Raw genomic sequence first — 6316 nt, 5'->3', positions numbered from 1 at the left:
CTACTAAAAATACTTAAAAAAAAAAAAAAAAAAAAAAAAAAGCCGGGCGTGGTGGCGGTCACCTGTAATCCCAGCTACTTGGGAGGCTGAGGCAGAGAATTGCTTGAACCCGGGAGGCGGAGATTGCAGTTAGCCGAGATCGTGCCACTGCACTCCAGCGTAGACGACAGAGCGAGCCTCCGTCTCAAAAAAAAAAAAAAAAAAAAAGTACAACCTTCGAATCCCGAAAGGGGTGTATGCGTGTGGGCGGACCTAGGACTCCAGAGTATAAGAGCTGCAACTGACCTCAGGACTGTGTCACCCCCAACACTGAAAATGAGACCTGAGGTGCTGGGCTTTCCTCACAGCCAACGACTTACTCCAATTTAGGCAGCCCCGACTCCTCCCCTCCACCCTACCTTCCTCATCCTACCCCTCTCTCTGCCCCCACCGTCCCAGCTTCCTTTAGATGAATGGAGGTCTCTCAGGGAGGAGCTTCAGCTTTGTGGACTCAGACTGCCCTCCCCACTTGCTCTTTAGGCCTCAGGACATGCTCCGCTGGCTATGGCTCCTGGAGTCTCTGCTCAAGGTTGTAGGTGCTTTTGCTCCCCAGAGGCAGTAGCTCCAGAAAGGTTGGTTTCAGGTCAAAATCAGGTCTTTTCCAGTGATCTACATCTGTCCACAGGTGACACGGGCTGCCTTGGGACAATGGTAGCTGTTCGAGTCAAGGCCAGCAAAAGTGGTGCAGAGTGAGATTGCACTGGGTGACTTCTGAGCTAAATCCAACCCTAATATTCTGTGATTCAATGGCACTCACCCTGCCAGGGAAGGGGCTTCCTTCCTGCTGCAGTTCCCATTGCCCAACATGCATCAGGTCTTACCCATGGTTAGAGGACAACTAGGTCACAGCTAAACTTGCCAGGTACTATCAGACACCTGCTCCCTATGGTCCCTTCCTCATGAGGACAGGTGAGGTCATGATCTGCATATGCCTGTGTGCCATACAGTGATCATGTGTGCCTGTTTCTTTCTGCTGTTCCTACGCACGTATACAAAACCTTTTTATATAACACCATTTTAATGGAAATGCTGTTTTTCCAAAATGAAAGTGGCTGTTACAGATCTGAATGATGCTTATGTAACTTTAAACACTGAATTTGGGTAGATCTTAATTCATTAACAGAAAGGGAAACGGAGGAGTTCTGACATACCCACCTCCCATCATTAAAACAATAGGATCTTTAAGGTAAATCTTCAATAGTCAGGTTGCTAGGGGGGCCTTTTAGACCCTGCCCCTGCTGTCTTTTAAGGTAGAATAGTTACAGTGGGAGCAATGCAAGCAGGAGCTGAGGACTGAGGATTGAGGGGGGCCTGCTACCCATAGCACTGTAGGGCAGGACACTTCATTATGCTTCCATTTCCTCATCCATAGAGACAATACCTCCCCTTTTGTAATTTACAAAGTGCTTTCACGTACTAATCTGTCTCATTTGATCTGTCACTTCTTTGAGGTTGATAGAGCAGATACTGTGCCCATTTTTATAGATGCCTGTTTTGTAAATGAGGAATCAGGGTCTGGGAAGGTTAATTGACTCACCTGAGACCTCACGGCTTGTTAAGGAGACAGGATGTCTTTGGACTTTAAGACTAGAAACCAGGCCGGGCGCGGTGGCTCAAGCCTGTAATCCCAGCACTTTGGGAGGCCGAGACGGGCGGATCACGAGGTCAGGAGATCGAGACCATCCTGGCTAACACGGTGAAACCCCGTCTCTACTAAAAAATACAAAAAAACTAGCTGGGCGAGGTGGCGGGCGCCTGTAGTCCCAGCTACGGGGGAGGCTGAGGCAGGAGGATGGTGTAAACCTGGGAGGCGGAGCTGGCAGTGAGCTGAGATCCGGCCACTGCACTCCAGCCCGGGCGACAGAGCAAGACTTCGTCTCAAAAAAAAAAAAAAAAAAAAAAAAAAAAAGACTAGAACCCTTGACATTTTAACATAGTTCCCTTCTTATCCATAGGATGGAGGAGACACTAGAACCTATCGCTCTCTTTTCCTGCTGAGAGCTCCAACTGCATCACCTCTTCCTGGAAGCCCTCCCAGATGCCCGCCCTCATGTCAGGGTTTCATAGCCTCGTACATACTCTCTCAGACCACTTGGCATCATATCTTGCAACTGTATGCTTATTGGCTTCCCAACCAGAAGGTGGATTGAGACTAGGGGATGTCTTTACTGGGTTTCTTGTGCCTAGCAGAGTGCCTAGCGCAGAACAGGTGACCTGTACATGTTGAGATGAAGTCTCACTCTGTTGCCTAGGCTGGAGTGAAGTGGTGTGATCTTGGCTCACTGCAACCTCTGCCCCCTGGCTTCAAGCGATTCTCCTGCCTCAGCCTCATGAGTAGCTGGGATTATAGGCACCCGCCACCACGCCCAGCTAATTTTTGTATTTTTAGCAGAGACGGGGTTTCACCATGTTGGCCAGGCTGGTCTCGAACTCTTGACCTCAGGTGATCCACCTGCCTTGGCCTCCCAAAGTGCTAGGATTACTGGTGTAAGCCACCATGCCTGGCCTTGACTTTATGTCTTAACCAGTGTTCTTTTGTCCAGGGATTTGTTCAGTGACCTACAGCAAGAAACACATTTTATGTTGTGGGATAAATGATACAAAAATTTCATGGACAATACTTACCCTGGCTATGTGTGCACACTCATATTTTCTATTGCACGTATTGTATTCTATTTGCTGGTTTTAAGGCGCCAGCCATGACCTTCTAAATTGAATTCACAAACCACCACCCAGTGTTAAAACAATGCTACTTTCACTCCTGGATACAGTGGATGCCTTCGTGTGTAGGGCTCTGGCTGTCCCTGAAAAATGCAGAGGAGGCCGGGCGCGGTGGCTCACGCCTGTAATCCCAGCACTTTGGGAGGCCGAGGTGGGCGGATCGCAAGGTCAGGAGATCGAGACCACGGTGAAACCCCGTCTCTACTAAAAATACAAAAAATTAGCCGGGCGCGGTTGTGGGCGCCTGTAGTCCCAGCTACTCGGGAGGCTGAGGCAGGAGAATGGCGTGAACCCGGGAGGCGGAGCTTGCAGTGAGCCGAGATCGCGCCACTGCACTCCAGCCTGGGCGACAGAGCGAGACTCCGTCTCAAAAAAAAAAAAAAAAAAAAAAAAAAAAAAAAAAAAGAAAAATGCAGAGGAGATGGTCCTCAAGCATTTCTTGCTCTGAGGTCAAAGAAAAGTTTGCGTATAACAGATAGAACCCCTTCCAAGGCCAGAGGCACAGGGATGCAAATAGAACCCAGCAAGGAGGGGTAAACGAGGGAGGAGGGACAGTTCCCAAGAGGCCTGGTGAGGACCCCGTGTTTCCAGAGACTACAAAAGCAGTGGAGGCTCTACTGGAGCCTGGAACCCCAAACATAGGTGGGGCTTGCTCTCTTGATGCCACAGGTTTCTCACTGCTCTGCCCACAGATGACTAAGAAAAGGTCTGCATTCTGGAAAGCTCTAGGGTCATGGTGGGCCTCTTTCCTGTAAAGTGGTGAGGGTGGTGGGAGGCAAGTGGACCTTCTAACTTCTGCCTAAAACAGCCTTAAAAATAACATCTTGCCTACAGGGCCTGGGCCAGTTGCTGGTTGTGTAACTTTAGGTGGTTCATTTTAGGTGGTTCAAGGGAGATAGCTGAAGCCAGGTCTAACAACTCTCCCAGGAGAATGTCCACTGACTCTCACTTGGTTCCCTACCTGCTCTATCCCCTTTCCTCTATCCTCTCTGACGGCATGGTTGGAAAGAGGCAATTTGGAAACAACAGCGGTGTCCCCATTACCCCCAAATGCTGGAACGGGGGACTAGGTGGGGCAAACACGGTGTGGCTGTCCTTGTCTGTCTCCTGCTGTGGCTACTGACGTCGGACTGGGTGTCCTGAGCCAAGGCCGGCGAAAGGGAAACAGCTGGAGGAGCTTCCTCCATGGAAGATACCTAATTGCCCTTTTCCCCACAGAAAATAAGTACAAGGTTGGGTTACTGACCTTTCATGATTATCTCTGATGTCACTCAGATGCTACTTTTTTTTCTTAAAACCTTTAAAAAAAAAAAAAAAAAAAAAAAGGCCGGGCGCGGTGGCTCAAGCCTGTAATCCCAGCACTTTGGGAGGCCGAGACGGGCGGATCACGAGGTCAGGAGATCAAGACCATCCTGGCTAACACGGTGAAACCCCGTCTCTACTAAAAAATACAAAAAAACTAGCCGGGCGAGGTGGCGGGCGCCTGTAGTCCCAGCTACTCGGGAGGCTGAGGCGGGAGAATGGCGTGAACCCGGGAGGCGGAGCTTGCAGTGAGCTGAGATCCGGCCACTGCACTCCAGCCCGGGCGACAGAGCCAGACTTCATCTCAAAAAAAAATAAATAAATAAAATAAAAAAAAATAAAAAGGAAAGGAACACACTTATTTTCTTGGTTTTTCTGATTGTCCCTGCAGTCTCAGCTCTGCTTTGTATTGTTCATGGGTAGGTGGATGTCAGTGCCACGATTCCAGAGCTTGGTGCCCTCCTGTCACAAGGCTTGTGTGGTATGGTCCTGTCCTGGCTTCCCAGGGCAGAGTCTCGGGGCTGAGGTCGGGTGGGGTGAGGGAGAGAGACCCAGCGACTAATGACTGAACTGCTGTGGGGGTGCCAGATGCTGAGGGCTGGAGAGGGAGGGAGGAGCTAGTGGTAGTGGGGATAGCTCCTCTGTGCAACAGCCTGGGAAACCTCACTGCCTGCAAGGTGCACACATGCTCATCCACTCACTCATGCTCACTCCAACACCACCACTTAGTTACTTAACCTCTTGACTCAGTTTCCCCTTAAGATGGAGACAACAATAGTACCTACTTTGTAAGTTATCGTGAGGATTAAATGAGATGATATATGAAGTGTTTATGCCTGAAACTGAGTGCTTAATAGATACTATGCTCATCATCATCATTCTCCTTTCCTCCAAAGTTGTTCCTTCTGCATCCATCATCTGCCCAGTTCCCCAAGCCAGAAACCTGAGATCATCCAATTCTCTTCCACCTAACTCATGCCTACCCCTAATCAGTCCTGAAAACCAATGGCTCCTCCACTCCCAAAGATTTGTCAGGCCTTTTCCTTCTTTCGATTCGAATGCATGGCTGGCTGCTGTCTCAGGGGAGGTTGGCAACAGGCTTCTCATCAACCTTTTTCATTCTCTACATCCCAAATTCAAATCCATTCCCAGCTCTCCTAGAAAATGCAAATCTGACTCTGTCTTGTCCTGATCCTGTCTGTATGGAATGATTCAGCAGTTCCCTGAGACTTCCAGAAGGAAGCTCAGATGCCTAGCTGGGCACCCATGGTCCCCAAGATCTGGCTCCTGTCAGCCTGCCCACCCCATCTCCAGCACTTTCCCCCACAGCCCCCTGTGCTCCTGTCAGGAGGAACTAAGTGTCTGGGATTCTGTTACTCATCTCCTATGCCTCCCTACCTTTGCACAGGCAGTTTTCTCTGCCTGGATGCCCTTTCCCCCTCCTTTGTGTGCTAAACTTCATCCTTGAAGATACAATTCAAGTGCCACCTCTTCCTCAAATCCTCCCAGGTCCCCGTCTGACTTAGAAGGTTCTCGGAGCTCCTGTATTTTCATTCTGGTTTACTTGCCTGTTTCCCCACTGCAGTGTAAGCTCCTTCAGGGCAGGCGCTGTCTCTTTTTCTGCACACCCCTAATGCCTCTCACAGAGCCTGGCACACTGTTGGAAACCAGTCCCAGCGGGCACCTTCCTTTCTGGGCACTGCTGAGCTCCCTGGGGCACTGAGCCAGCGAGGTTGGGAGGCGGGATGCCAGCCTCCTAGGCACTTTCTCCACAAGCCGGTCAGTGATGGAGTTTCAACTCAGGGCAGAGCCTGCCAGCACCCTGCCCATCACCCCAGGCAGCAGCGAGCCGCCCAGGAGTCAGATCTACACCTGTCTTCTGAAACAAGACCGAGGCCAACTGAGGCTTGGAGAAAACCACAGACACACCTTTCCTTAGCATTCAGAAAGTGCCTGGGGCGGATGAATCCGGAGCAGCGCAGCCCCCCGACCTTCCCAGCCCCACAGTCAGTGTTGGGGGAGTGTGCCGTAAGGACAAAAATAATTACTGGGTGCCAGAGCTGGCGAGGTTTGCCGGGATTCCTGCCTCCCCTCTACCCACATCGGGAGCACCCCTTTAGTCTCCCCCCAACCCTCTGGTCCTGGGCGACCACGTGACCTGCGCCCCAAGCAGCCACTGAGAGCCTGGCTCCAGCCCTTCTCCTAAATTGGGAAGCGACGAGACCCGATCGAGTTTCTCGGCCGGTATTTACAT

This window comes from Macaca nemestrina, chromosome 10 (assembly GCF_043159975.1).
Source record: "Macaca nemestrina isolate mMacNem1 chromosome 10, mMacNem.hap1, whole genome shotgun sequence".
Lineage (NCBI taxonomy): Eukaryota > Metazoa > Chordata > Mammalia > Primates > Cercopithecidae > Macaca > Macaca nemestrina.
Note: the sequence above shows the minus strand (reverse complement) of the source record.